General features: G+C 37.2%; 1 protein-coding gene across 1 annotated transcript in view; it reads right to left on the bottom strand.

Moving 5' to 3' along the window:
* Window positions 1–11,248, bottom strand: part of LOC117305089 — a 48,648-nt gene extending 37,400 nt beyond the window's left edge. Inside the window, exon 1 of the mRNA XM_033789824.1 lies at window positions 10,919–11,248. The gene's annotated coding sequence lies outside the window, so the exon portion shown is untranslated. The remainder of the gene's footprint in view (window positions 1–10,918) is intronic.
* Window positions 11,249–12,599: the final 1,351 nt, after the last annotated feature.

Consider the following 12,599-nt stretch of genomic DNA (forward strand, 5'->3'; position numbering starts at 1 on the left):
GACGTCACACTTTAAGGCTCGTAAATTACGTCCGTATCTTAAGAAATGTACATTTGACTGGCAATAAAGTCATTATAAAAATGCAACAACTGTTTTTGGTCAGCAGCCGAAATTAAGGAAATTCAAACCTTTACATGCTGAAAGACATGATTTTGTTCACGGTTTTCTCAAGACTCGCACAACGGATTGAGTAAAGGTTTGTTATTTCACGTATGAAGATTAATGACGGTTGATCACACAAACCATAGACACTGTCTGTGACTGGTTCGTATAATCTTTAATATACTATAATTTGAAGTACATGAATCTGTTTAAGGACAGTGGACACTATTGGTAATTGTCAAAGACCAGTCTTCTCACTTGGTGTGTATCAACATATGCATAAAATAACAAACCTGTGAAAATTTGAGCTCGATTGGTCGTCGGAGTTGCGAGATAACTGAGAAAGAAAAAAACACCCTTGTCACACGAAGTTGTGTGCATTTAGATGCTTGATTTCGAGACCTCAAATTCTAAACTTGAGGTCTCGAAATCAAATACGTGGAAATTTACTTCGTTCTCGGAAACTATGTCACTTCAGAGGGAGCCGTTTCTCACAATGTTTTATACTATCAACCTCTCCCATAACTCGTTACCAAGTGAGGTTTTATGCTGATAATTATTTTAAGTAATTATCAATAGTGTCCACTGCCTTTAAAACTAGCCTTTTCTTAATGGCCGCATCTGAAATCACCAATGGCACGGTTGAAGTGACTAGAGACTGTACTTCGAAAGGCGTCAAACCAACTCAAAAACAATTCATCAAAATTGCTGACTTGCACTTTTCTTGTGCCAATAACTGTACAACCGCAATTCAACATCAGTCCATCGACCTGTGTATTGTTTACCGACCTATAACTGTGGGTTAAATTGAGATAAATAATAAGTGCTTCTTAGCTCAGGATAACTGTCAAATCCACCTAAAAGCACACGGTGGGTGTGTATCCGAACCCCAAGAGGGACACAACTTAATTTTGAAAATAATTAAAACTGAAGAGTCGCGGCAAACCTTCGGTCTGTGATTAAACAACGTGATCAATACTCAATTTTGTTAATGATATTTTTTCTTCTTCATCACCTTAAAAGATCTAGCTTTTCAGAACTGCAAATCTCTACCGACTATACAGAGGTTAATAAGTTATATCTTTACGTAGAGTGCGCTTGTAATCTGTACGACGAAGCTGGGTAAATATCGGAACCCACTTGGGAGGTTCAAACGAGCTGGGAAGTGGGCCGTCTGTCAAGTCCCCCATGGACGGTGCGTGAGCTACTACGCCAAGCAGCGTGGTGTCAAGTCTCGCATTCCCTCACGAGAACTCAATCTCTCTGACGGTCTTGAGGTGGGTTATTATATTTTAAAGGCACTGGACACTCGTGGTTATTAGTCTTAAATTGAAGTGATTCATGGAGTGAAGGGTGCAGAATGCATCCGTGGTATAACATTATTTTGAAAATGTATACCAAAGAAAGCACCTCTTAAATAAATCTTGGGTCCTAAATTGATTGTAGTTTATTATAATAATATCAAGTAATAAATCAGTAAATGTGACTGTTTCATAATGTATACATGAAAGGCACTGTACACTATTGGTCACTGCTAATTGGTAAAATAATTGTTGGCATAAAAACTTACTTGGTAATGAGCAATGGAGAGCTGTTGATAGTATGAAACATTGTGAAAAACGGCTCCCTCTGAAGTAAATATATAGGAAGTAGGCTTAATTCCTCACTCAATTAATCATTAAAAAACTTCATGCCTGTAGCCATTTATTAGGCATCTGGAAGCAAACAAATTGGTGCAATGTTTTTCTGTCATTATTCTCTTGCAACTTCGATGACCAATTGATTCAAAGTTCTCACAGGTTTGTTATTTCATTCATATTATAATTCGAATACACCAAGTCATAACACTGAGCTCTAACAATAGTGCCCACTCTCGACTTCACAACGATAGTCGTAAGTTTGTTCCTAACTTTACGCCCTAACTTATTCCTAGAACTCGTTGTGAGTTATCATAAACTTAAGACTAGTCCTAAGTTAGGACGAGTGACCTACTTCGAGATAAGACTATAGTCTTAACTCTTTGTGAAACCCACCACAGTGCCTTTAACCAAGTTGGCTTGGGTGTAGCGATGTAAGGTGAGACTTACAGCTCGTCTTGTGGGTGTCTGTCGTAGGTAAAAGGGTGAAGAGATGGTAAGGTTAGACTGTGTTCATAATGATCCAAAAGTGTGAAAGCCGGTCAGAAATATTTTTTTTTTTTTGAGAATTGAAAATTGTTTTAATGTTTTCTTAAAAACTAAAGCATTTCATGGAATAATATTTCAAGAGAAGCCTTTCACCATTACCTTCTGTAGTGACCCTTTAAGTTATTTTTATTATTATTATTTTTTTTTTATATCCCAGGGATTCTCATTTATTTTCCACTGTCACTTGTCTCAATATTCGTACAAACAGTTCTTACATGACAAATACAATATTCAATACCATTAACAATAAAAGCAAGTTAACCTTGGCCTAAGATCAAAAATGAGTCCCATTTCTGATAAAACTTGAAGTTTACTCCATTAGTAAAAAACATAAATTTTTCCATTGAATAGTACTTTTTCACCTCTCGTTTTAAAACTAAAAGTGATGGGCGTTTCCCGATCATTTTCATTGTATACACATGAAATCTACATATCAACAGGATCAAGTTAACCACATTGCTATTTTTGGTATTACCAAAAAGAAAGACTTCGTTATCCATTGCAAGGGAGAAATTAGTCTGTTCTTTTATCCATGAAAACACTGAGGACCAAAAAGAAATAGTATGGGTGCAGGAACAGAAAAGATGGAAAATGATCTCTTCTTCTTTTTTGCAGAATGTACAGAGATTAGTGTCGGTCTTATTGATTTTAAACAAAAATGAATAAGTGCCCAGGATCCGATGGATTAATCTAAATTGAAACCATCTTAGTTTAGTGTCCACAGTACATGAGTAGGGAATGTTAAAAATCAAAGACCACTTCGAAGAATCGAGGTTGGTATTAAGTTTGACGTTCCACTTGTCAATAAATTTCCTTTTGACCTGTTTAGATAGGACTAAAACATGATAGATTCTTTGTGACCCCTTTTTGTCCTTTAAAGGGACTTCAAGGTTGAAAGGTAAAAAAGGAAAATTAAGATGCGAGTGTTCTATCAAGATGTCCTTAAAGGACGACTTAACGCTCAGAAATATGATTAATAAAGTCATTGAATTCTCTGGTGGATGAAAGTGCATCTTGTCATGTAGCTAGAGATCATGAAAAGGAAATTAAGAAATGTGTAGTAAGATGTGTTAGGGACAAGTTAGAAGGAAAGAAAGGGAGGAATTAACTTAAGGTAGACAACGTCACTGTTCGTTCATACGTCACTGAACGGTTATCCAATTAAATTATTGCATTCACCAAAGGGATTGAATAGCAAGTAAAAACGAATGAAGATAACAGAAATTTAACAGCCAGTTAATTATATCTCTGATATTTTCTTTTGACGTCGTGTAAATAAAAAGGTCAACAAAAATGTTTATAAAACCTCCTTTTCCATTCAAAAATTGTTGTTGTGTGTTTATTTTTTTTTAACCTCCAATTTAAACAAAATAAAAACCTAACCTGAATCAAAATGAGCCCCTCCCCTTTTCCACGAGAAAAAAATGAAGAAGAAGTTGAAGAAGGAAAGAAAGACAAACATGAACACGAAAACCACCAAAAACAAATACGGTTCACCACGACTCCAATAAATATAAATTTTAAAACAAATTGGCACAGGCCTGCATTAATTGTGAATCAAATCAAAATCACTGGTGTTATTTGAAAGTAAAATTGATCAAACATGTAGATTCTTCATTTCCCCCGCGCTCTCCAAAACAATTCCACACGCTGATTGTGTGAAGTCAGTGGTGAATGCGCAATAGTGGCTCAAAGGCACTGGACACATAATTTGTTAATGTCAAAGACCAGTATTATCACTTGGTGTGTTCCAACATATGCATACAAAACAAATCTGTGAACATTTTGAGTCATTGGTCATCGAATTTCCAAGAGAAAAATCACAGATAAAACATCCATGTTGCACAAAAACGTGTGTGCTTTCAGATGCCTAAAAAATGTTCTGGCCTGAATTCACTAATCAGATTTAGATAATCTGAGTGAGAAATTACCTCTTTCACAAAAACTACAATACTTTTGAGGGAGCCGTTCTTCACAATGCTTTATAATATCAACAGCTCTCCGCTGCTCTTAAATACCATATAAAAGTTTTTATGCTAACAATTATTTTGAGTATAGTTACCTAAACTGTCCAGAGTATACCTTCCTTTCAAGAGTGAAACAATTTTAAGGCCACAACAAATGCACTTTTGCCCGATAGTAATGTTAATTTTGAGTAATTACCAATAGTGTCCAGTGCCTTTAACGCATGCATTTACAAGCGCTAGACCGTTCAATGTTTATTTCATCATTTGTTACTCGAGTAAACATGATGTACTTGAAAGGTCCCAGTATATTAAGTCTTTCGAAAGGGATAGCGAAGGGGTTCGTCATCTTCAGGGTTTGGAAAAAGGGAAGGGGCTGTTTGAGCAAACCCTCGGGAAAAACAGCTCGACACTCTAGGAGTATGTTTTCAAAACACTGCCATCTTGATCGTGAGAGTGAAACAAATCTCACTCCAGGTGCAACAACAATCTATCTTGACATATCGCCAGACTACTACGAAAGTCTCCAAAGTGGTTTGGATTCTAAGACTAGTAATAGTAGGCACAGTTTCTACAACTCATGACCTTAATGTCAAACTTAAAACGCTGTGTGAGAAGTAACACAAAACCACTTACATAGGAGGTTAAATAGGGTGATAATGAAGAGGTCTAAGGACATGGCCGCGGGATTTGTCTTCGCAGAAGCTTGCTCTGAAAAAATACTCTTAGGTCATGATGTAGTAATAATAATAATAATAACCGTATTTATAACGCGCCTTTCGCCAAAGGATACAACGCGCCAGGTATTATTACTGCAAGGAGTGGGGCGAATTTTGAGATATAAGACCTAATCCTAAAGCACCATGTAATGGTTTACAAGTTGCTGTGGCGCAATATGCTGCCAATCCAGCCAGGAACACCGGGGCGAACCCCTTCTCTTTTCGACAAATGCACTGGGTTCTTTTACATGCGTTTACACAACACATGGGACCAACGGCTTTACGTCCCATCCGAAGGACGAAGCAATGGTTATGTGTCTTGCTTAAGGACACAAGTGTCACAGCTAGTACACCCCCACCCCCCCCAAAAAAAAGGTATATATACCAATAATATAATAATAATATCAAGTCTTATACAGCGCACGTATCTACCAAACAAGGTACTCAAAGCGCTGAGTATATACGACATTTCAGAAAGATAGGTTATTGCAGTGATGAACTCTGAGACCCAAATGTTTAGCACCTTTTAAGGGTTCACAAGGTGCTACGGCGCATACATAAGCCACAGCCAGGAACACCCGGGCGAACCACTTCTCTTTTCGATAAGTGCACATGGGTTCTTTTACATGCGTTACACAACACATGGGACCAACGGCTTTACGTCCCATCCGAAGATCGGTAAAGATAACACACATTATTCGTAAACTTAGTCTGAAAGCTAACCGATTCTTTGAAATCTCCACGAGAAAACTGTATCTAAAAACCTAAAAAAAAAAAAAAAAAAAAAAAACAGCAACAGCTGATTACGGCTGTTGCAACTTCATTTAAAGCCATTGGACACTTTCGGTAAAAAGTTTTGTCCAAAGACCCACACTTCGTGTATCACAACTTATATAAAAAATAACAAACCTGTGAAAATTTAGGCTGAATCGGTCATCGGAGTCGGGAGAAAGTAGCGGGAAAACCGACCCTTGTTCCCGCACGTTTCGCCGTGTCATGCTAAATTCGTAATTCTCGATATCGAGAATTGATATTGCTTTAATGTTTCTCAAAAAGTAAAGCATTTTATGGAATAATATTTCAAGAGAAGTCTTTCACCATTACCTTCTGTAAACCCTGTAAGTTATTTGTAAAGCTGTGAACTTTTAATGTTTCTGTACCGAAAGTGTCCAATGGCTTTAAAGACATGGACACTATTTGTAATTGTCAAGGACCAGTCTTCTCACTTAATGTATCTCTACATATGCACAAAATAACACACCTGTGGAAATTTGAGATCTAATTCTGAAGTATCGAAATCAAATTCAAATATTTTAGTAGAAAAAAACTTCTTTCTCGAAAACTACCTTACATCAGAGGGAGCCGTTTCTCACAATGTGTTATACTATCAACATCTCTCCATAGACATTGCTAGTTACCAAGTAAATTTTTATGCTAACAATTATGTTGAGTAATTACCTATAGTGCCCCTGCCTTCAAGTCCCTTGTTTGGTAGATACGTGCGCTATAATATAAGACTTTGATATTATAAAATGGGGACCCTAAACCCCTGATCGGAGTGCCCACTCAGACCCCAAATGGGATAATCTGACCCCAATTGGGAGCGAAACAAATACCCCCATTGGGAGTATGTGGGTGACAACTCAGTTAACAATACACCCCCTCTGATCTCTATGGGGTATATTCATCAAAATGACTGAGACCACGTCGCCAAGAGTCAACTTTCAATCACCCCGCTCTAATGAAATCATCTATGCATGTGCCGACCTTTAAGTCACGGCGTGTCAGACCCAAATGACACTATCGTGTCTCCACAGGAGATCTATGAATGAAATACTCGGAAAAAAAGTCTCCTTGTTGTGTCGATTAAAGGCACTATTGGTAATTACTCAAATAATAACTGTTAGCATACAAACCGTACTTGGTATTAACGAGCAATGGAGAGCTGTTGATGGTATACAACATTGTGAGAAACGGCTCGCTCTGAAGCAACGTAGTTTTTGCGAAAGAGGTAATTTCTCATTAAAATGTTTTGAATTGCATTCGAGACGACCAATTGAGTCCAAATGTTCACGGATTTGTTTGAAGGGTTTTGGGGGCTGACATTGAGTCACAGACAGTGCTCTTGTTTTATGTGACAGACCATAATTATTTACTTAGCATTTCATCTGGTTCCCATTGTGGCTATAGCATGACCCAATTTCACAAAAGCTTGTAAGCATAAACACTTGGCCATAAGCACAAAAAAAAAAAAATTGCTTAACAGAAACGAGGTTTTAAGAGATGTTAAAGGCAGTGGACACTATTGGTAATTGTGAAAGACTAGCCTACACAGTTATCTTAACATATGCATAAAATAATAAACCTGTGAAAATTTGAGCTCAATCGGTCATCGATAATAATGAAAGAAAAATACATCCTTCTCTCATGAAGTTGTGTGCGTTGATTTCGATACCTGAAGTTCTAAATCTGAGGTCACAAAATCAAATTTGTGGAAAATCACTTCTTTCTCGAAAACTATGGCACTTCAGAGGGAGCCGTTTCTCACAATGTTTTATACCATCCACCTCTCCCCTTTACTCATCACCAAGAATGGTTGTATGCTAATAATTATTTTGAGTAATAACCAATAGTGTCCACTGCCTTTAAACGAAACGAGGTTACCAACCAAAATGACATTAATTTTATATTTGGTAACTAAAGCCCCACTTTGTGTTTTGCTTAGCAGAGAAATGTGTCGAGCAGTATTTTAGGCTTAGCAGCTTTGGGCCATATGCCTAATTTCATAACGCTTTTTTAAGCAGATAAAACTTCTTCAGAAATAAATTTATTTGCTACGCAAAAAAATTAGTGGGGCACCAGTCTCAACAGTGTTAACTAATAGTAGTTATGGTTGGTAACCTTTTTGTTGTAAAGCAATACTTTTCTGTGCTTAACAATTTTAGTTTGCTTAAAGGCTTTATGAAATTAGGCACTGGTTACAATGCTAATAAGCCATCTTGAAAGTTCAACCACCGACCAGATGGGTTAGTCTCAAAGCCCCTTATCCAGTTTTGAGTAATGACCTGGCTTTAGCAATGCATGGGATTTGTAAATTGAGATTTCATGTTAAGTTGATGGTCATGCCTGCATTAATGGTATTAATTTTCCGCAGAGCGGTAATGGTTTTATATAAATGTATAAAAAGGGTCAGTGTTAGTTTTCTTAAAGGGATGGTCACACACTTGTATATGTTGGTGTATCCCAACATATGCATAAAATATCATGTCTGTGAAAGTTTAGACTCAATTGGTCATCGATGTTGCAAAAGAATAATAAAAGAAAACAACAACCTTGTCGCACAAATGTGTGTACTTTCAGATGCCTGGAAAAAGGCTTCAGGTCTGCGAAGTCTTTTACCATTTGAGTGTAAAAGTACCTCTTTCTTAAAAACTACGCTAAACTTTAGAGGGAGCCGTTTCTCACAGTGTTTTATACCATCAATAACCTTTATCACTGACTCGTTCACAAGTAAGTTGTTTTGTTAACAATTACTGCAAGTAATAGCAAAAGTGTCCAGTGCTGTGGCCAAAGTGACCAGTGAATGAGCTGCGTTGATGTCATTGCAAATCTTGCGTAAACTGCAACAAGGGTCTCTTAGTGACGTACAGTAGATTTGCATTGACGTCACACCATTTGAAAATTATTAAAAATGAATCTGTGTACGTAAAATTTATTACGTCACACCATTTTAAAACTATAACATCCGGATCTGCGCAGTATTGTTTAAAAAAATATTGTTTAAAACGTCACACCATTTCAACTCCTAAAGTCGGATATGCGCAGTATTGTTTAAATTGTAAAAACGTCACATCGTTTCAATAATAAAATCGGATCTGCGCGGTAGTGTCTAAAACAATTGTTTACAACGTCACACCAATCCAACTTATACAATCGGACCTGCACAGTATTGTTTAAAACAACTGTTTAAAACGTCACGCCATTTCCAATTATAAAACCGGATCTGCGCAGTACTGTTAAAACCAATAAGTGTTTCAAACGTCACACAATTTGTTTTACTATTACATCGGATCTGCACAGTATAGTGTCAAACAATTGCAAAAACGTCACACCATTTTAAATAACAAAATCGGATCTACTTTAGTGTATTCTTTAAATTATATCACAGAAGACACGATGCTATTCATTCTAAAGACTTTAAACGGACGGGTTTTGTAAACGAAAATATCAAAGTTTACGAAAACATCAAGTTGAGACCCTTACGAAGAGCATTGCCCTAGGGATCTCAATATACGTCTGACCTCACACGCCTTATCATCTTTTACGTTGTTCACAATAAAGCCGTCTAAGTGACGTTGACTTCCCGAATAACAGGTATTAACGCGAGAAATCGCGGGATTAACTCGTATGATAACATCTTTAAAGGATTAAACAGGTATCGTACATTGAAAAGTGTTTTGATTTCAGGAAGGTATATGCTATGATCAAAACATTGATGGACGCAAGTATGTTTTTCTTTTCGTGAGTGACACTCTCGAATCTTGCAAGCGTGTCTAGCAATCATAATAAAGGCACTGGACACTTTTGGTATACTCAAAATAATTTTGTTGCATCAAAACTTACTTGGTAACGAGAAATTGAGAGATGTCGATAGTATATAAACCATTGTGAGAAATGGCTCCCTCTGAAGTAACATAGTTTTTGAGAAAGGGGTAGTTTTTCACTCACAATACTTCGAGCCTGAAGCCTTTTAATGGGCATCTGAAAGCACACAAATTTGTGCAACAAGGGTGTTTTTTCTTTCATTTTTTTTTTTAAACAACTTCGCCAATTCCACATATTTGATATTTTTTTAAGCATATGTTGGGATACACTAAGGGACAATACTGGTCATTGACAATTACCCAAGGTGTCTTATAACTTTAATGATTTGCTTGTACACACAAAATATTCTCACAAGAAAGTTGATTCGTCACGACAGCTTTCGATCTTTACTCATTCCAATTGATTTTTTTATTTCTTTTATTCAGTCCTCTAGTAACCAGTTGTTTCTTTTTGACCGCCAATTCTTTTTTCCATGAATGGTTTTCAGCGCCTATAAAACGTTTTTTTTTACTACACAAAAGTTGTTTGGTTTGTTTGTATACGCTTTTGTGAAATGAATCGAAACTCAACATGTGAAGAGCGAAGAGTACTGTCAGAAACTAATTACAGTTTAGAGAAGAAAATATTAAAGAAACTGTAAAATTTAGGATACACTTCAATTCCGAAGGGCAGCAACTATTATAACAATCGAAAGCAAAACGGGGTTGATGGTGTAAGTGATGGGTGAAAATGAAAAACAAATTAAACTAAAGCTATAAGATTTTTTTTAAATTGAAAGAATAAGAATAATGGGTAGGGCTAAACTAAAAACATTTCACAGCGTATCACTTGTCTTTAAGGGGGCATATGACTTCAAGTCAACAGATTTACATCAGCAAATTATTTTCTTGCGAAGTCATCTCAACGGTTCTCTCCAAATCCTCCGGAGATTTGACATTAAAGGCCCTGGACACAATTGGCAATTAGTCAAAATAATTGTTGGCATAAAGCCTTACTTGACAACGAGTAATGAGGAGCTGGTAATAGAAAGGGCCAATTTCCAGTCAAATAAAAAAAATACTTGAAGCCTTTTTTAATATTTTACATTTGAAAGCACACAAAGTAATGCCACAATGGTGTTTTTCTTTCAATATTCATTTGAAAATTAGATGACCAATTGATTTTGAACCCCAAAATGTTCACTACAGGTTTGCTCGTTTATGAACGTTGGGATTCACCAAGTGAGGGATGCTGGTCTTCGACAATTACCAAAACGAGTCCAGTGCATTTCAACATCTTCAATGGTAGAATATCAACCGGCAAAAGACACACAAAATATAACAGACTGACTTAAAAGGCCTACCTGTGGTGGCGGTGGTGGTTGCAGAGGCGCGCGAGTCCTGTTTCTCTAGGCGGCAGTATTGTGTGTTTCAACGGGTATCTCTCGGGTGTTGGCGTACTACACTCTCGTTTACTGTTGAACTCGTGCTGTGTCCGCGCAGAAATAAACACACGTGTCAAGTTAACCGTTTGCGATCTCAAAGCTAAGTGACGGACCCAGCGCAAGAGTCACCCCTTATAAACCCCCACTCGCGCAAAGCACTGTGGGTACTTCAAAGTTGCCATCCCCTGGCCCCCTGATCTAATCAGTCTAGTGCGCTCATCGCTGGTAACACGTCTACTATTGACTCAGTAAAAGGTCCGTTTACTAGTTGCTGTTACAGTCAGGTTAACATAAAACTTTTTACATCAGCGACGCGAATCTCAACCTAATGACGTACTAAAAACAGCTCAACGCACATGGATAAGCCATTGCGTCTGTGTGTCTGTTGTTATGCAGTAGAGACACTGCTGCCAGGACTGAAAGCTAAAGGAAGCATGGATATTTGGTAACCAATTGATTGTTTGCTCCAATGGTGTGTGGAAGGCAAAAAGATTTTTTTTTTTTAGCATTCGTAGAAACCTAATCGTCCAGTTGAAGGCGAATGATTGCAGCCCCCCCCCCCCCCCTAATTCTCCGGGACCTTGCGTAGTTAGAGTCCATCAATTTGACTTGACTCTTGAATTGTTACGGTCTGTGGGACATGTGATAGTGACTGTCAGTGATGACCCATTCTGTGCACCCTTCAAAATGGGTTTGTTTTAAAACACAAGCCATGGATAATTGGGTTTAGGAATTAATGAGTGGGGGTGGCTGAAGATGCTTATTTCACCCACGTACGGGCTATTGATGACGCCACGTACTAAAATTTCATTTGTGTTTATAACATCGAAATCGGTTAAATATTGTACACATTTGGAGCTTTAAAGGCATTGGACACTATTGGTAATCATTTCTTAATAAAATTGTTAGCATAAAAACTTACTTGATTACGTCTGAAGTAACGTAGTTTTTGAGTTTTTTAAAAACGTAGTTTTTGAGTTTTTGAGTTTTTGGTAATTTCTCACATGAACAATAAAATACTTCTCAGCGGAGGCCTTTCATTGTGCATCTGATGAAAGCACACGAAGTAATAATGCAACAAGTTTTTTGTTTGCATTATTCTCTTGCAACTGCAAAGACCAATTGAACCCAAATTTCCATAGTACATTGGAGAGCTCTTGATAGTATAACACATTGTGGGAAACGACTCCCTCTGAAGCAACGTAGTTTTTGAGAAAAAGGTAATTTCTCACTAAAATAATAAATAACTTCGAACTAGAAGTCTTTTATTCCTATCTGAAAGCACACCAATTCGTCCAACAAGGGTGTTTTTTCTTTCATCATTTTCTCGCAACTCCGATGACCAATTGAGCTCAAATTTTCACAGGCTTGTAATTGTATGCTTATGATGGGATACACCAAGTGAGCAGACTGGTCTTTGACAATTACCAAACGTGTACCTTCCCTTTAAAATGTTTTTGTTGGGTTGTGCTATTAATTACTTGCGAATCTGAAAAGTTTAAACTATTTTCTTTGTTGGTCGCTGTATGATTGTTAAGTCCATAATCTGTCTGTTTTTTTTGCTTATACAATGCTTTCATTTTACGGCTGATCTTAAAGT

This window comes from Asterias rubens, chromosome 22 (assembly GCF_902459465.1).
Source record: "Asterias rubens chromosome 22, eAstRub1.3, whole genome shotgun sequence".
NCBI classification, from domain to species: domain Eukaryota; kingdom Metazoa; phylum Echinodermata; class Asteroidea; order Forcipulatida; family Asteriidae; genus Asterias; species Asterias rubens.